The sequence below is a fragment of the Ornithodoros turicata genome, chromosome 1, assembly GCF_037126465.1.
Source record: "Ornithodoros turicata isolate Travis chromosome 1, ASM3712646v1, whole genome shotgun sequence".
Classification (NCBI taxonomy): domain Eukaryota; kingdom Metazoa; phylum Arthropoda; class Arachnida; order Ixodida; family Argasidae; genus Ornithodoros; species Ornithodoros turicata.
Genome location: NC_088201.1, coordinates 116,326,817 through 116,329,943, shown reverse-complemented (window position 1 = coordinate 116,329,943; position 3,127 = coordinate 116,326,817).

Here is a 3,127-nt window from a genome sequence, read left to right as displayed (position 1 = left end):
TATTTCGTTCGGGGAAGTGCGTCGGTGAAACCAAACAGGGCGTTTATTAACTTAAGCAGGTCGTCAGCTGCTGTCCACGAAAGGTAGTGAGACGCAACAAAGGCCATTATCATGATCATGGCATCGCTTTTCCGTGTTGTCGAGTTCGGTAATGTTTCATCCCCAACTTCCATGAAGAATTCGGGGAGCGTCTCTTGCTGGGCAGCTGTGAATGGTTCATCGCTGTCTTCGTCATTATCGCCTCCTGACACAACGCTGCTTATTTCATCGATTTCTTGATCCGACAGGTGGTTGGCTCCTATGTCGCGGTCGGAGCATCCGTCGCTATAGAAATGGGATCAATGTCGGAAACCACTTCAATGTGTTGTTGTCCGAAACTTGTGCCAGCACGAGTTATTTCACTGATATGCCGCGACAGCCCTTCACCATCAATGCTGACATCTACGGGACAGGATTGCCCACCCCGACTAGGTTGTGTTGCGTCAATGTTGTGTCGGAGGTTGTGCCTTTCGCGGTACAACCTTGTAGACGGAGGAACGTCGAACGGTGCATCCTGTGAAAGGTATTCCTTCCTCCGTTTCTTCGTACGGGAATTCATTGCTTCATTTCAGGTACCAAAGCAACCAACGTACCAACGCAAACACCACAAAGGAAACGTATACCGTTAGCATCTAACGACTTCGCTGCTGCCCTCGTTGTAAATACTGGCCAGCAATATTCGCGTATTCCGCTCAGAGTGGAACGAGACAAGCTGTTTAAATTCTTCGGCGAAGTTGCTACTTTTGTGCGTGTGTGTTTACTTCTCTACATGTGGGTGTGCTGAAAAATAACATAACAACAACATCCGTAAATCTATTATTTGTAAAAAATTTAATGACGGGGATGAAGTAGAAAAGAAAAACTCAGTCCAGATTTAAGAGTTCGACAAATAAATTATAGGCGAGGAAACATTCGGCTGTAATTAGTTATATTATAGAGGCCTGCCAGGGGGCACCACGATCCATTCATCCATCCACCGTGTCCAAGCCAAAGCCAAGACGTCGTGTGCGTGGAGACCACGATCGTGGTGGAGACTGAAGCGTGTGGTAGATTCGCCATCTTGTCTTTATTTTGCCGGTGTTCCCCTTTCATCAGTTTATTTATTATATCGCGTAATGCTGGCCTACGTTCGGTACTCCGACGGAGAGTGTGGCATAATGCCATGCTCGCTCATCAAGCATTTTCATCCGATGCATGTCGCCGATTCCAAAAAAGGCGAGAACAGGAAAGCATTCTGGTATCGGAAGACTGATCGTGAAATGCAAGGCTATTACGACGCCGAGGTCAAGGCTTTAGCAGGTAAGGTGGACCTTCTAGGATTCCCAGGCAAAAATCTGGACTGGTTCCAGAATGGTTCCATTTGAATCTGGACTGGTTCCATTTGAATCTTGGTGGTCCCAGCTGGATTCGCATACCACTGATTTCACCAATGTGGAACCAGCCACCCCTGGTTCCACATTGGTGAAATCAGTGGTACCACTCTGCCCCCAAATGGTTCCAGAACTTACAGTGGGAGGCTCACAGGTACCATTTTGTTCCCACAGTGGTCAATTGAACCACTTTAGATTCCAAGCTGGGCAGCTTCCCCCTTTGAGATCCGTTAGGGGAAGAAGAGTCCACTCTTGCCATATACCCTGCTGTCTTTTTTTCTTTTTTTTTTTTTGCTGTTTTAGCCATTATTTTGATGTATTTTAGCATACGTATGATCTATATTTCTGGGTTTTTTATCCGTTTACGTCTTCGATAAAATATATGCTGTAACTTCAATTCGTGCTCATATTCTCATCTAAAGGCAAATGTCATAAAATGTACCAGCAAAATGCCAAAAGACACAATCCAAAGATGACGCACTCCGCCAAATAATTAGAAGAACTAAAAACAAAGAGGTAATTGCACGGGCTGACCCAAAGCAGATGCAATAATTATGAGGGCGCTCCGGTACGGCGGGAGGCTTTCAATTCAAATTCTAACGTCGGGCCGCGATAGGGAGCAGAGAGAGCGCGTCAAGGCGGGGTCCCATAGCCTCGATTTGAGCAGCAGCAGCAGAGCAACAGCAGCGGAGCAGCAGAGCTGCAGCGACACGAGCGGTCCCATAGCACTGGGCGAGAGCAGCAGCGCTGCCGAGCTGCAGAAATTCCCTGCTGCTCTCGTATCCGAATTTTTGGTTGCTGTGCTGCCCTGTTGCTCTGCAGCCTGAGCAGCCGGTCTCGAAAGCCAATCAGGAGGCTGGTTGGTATTGTTTTCGTTCGACGGTGTTTAGGGTTAGCAGGGCGGCGAGTGACGGCAGAAGGTTTGTTTCTGGTTGTTCCGTGATTTGATTCTGAAGACCTGGATACGCTTGTGATTGCCAGTAGTTTGGAGCGAGTGTTCAATCATCGGGACCGCGTGAAGTGCGCTTTCAGGACATAATTCAGTTCATAAAGTTCAATAAAGTGTTCAACCGAACCTACGTGATGCATATGTTGTGTACGAGTTGTAGCTACATGTTCGCTTGTTTTCTGGAAAATACTTCAAAACCCGTGACCCGATAACGTACAAGCACTTTCACGTCCATGCCGTGTGAAAACCAAACCGAACAAATTTCTTGTGGTCGGTATTCCAAGACCTTGCTAGGTGGTAGTAAATGAAACTGACCCTTGAAAAGGGTTAGATGGAGATAGACAACGTTCAGACAACAAAAAAAGGTTCGATAGAGATAGATAATGAACCCATTCCTTGTGAAAACAGGCAGAAAGCAGTGAGTACTAGCAGAAGGGGCCTTTGTTTTCTTTAGACAATTTTATTTCACTAAGAGCAACGTACGCATTTGACAGTCACCGTAACTCAAAATATCTAATACTATGGTAACGAGGCACTATTTATACGACAAAATCCCGTAGAAGAATCTCCACAAAACACAGCAAAGACTGTTCTGCACAGCAGTAGGACGAACCTACGTTGAATGCCACGAAACTGACTACACATCAACGAAGAGTCAATCAGGTAATACGAGGCTCAGACCACCACCACACTCATCTGAAAGTTCACTTATGAGCTCCAAATCCCCAATATATCTCTCACACAAACGCCTTTCACCTAGGATTGCGTT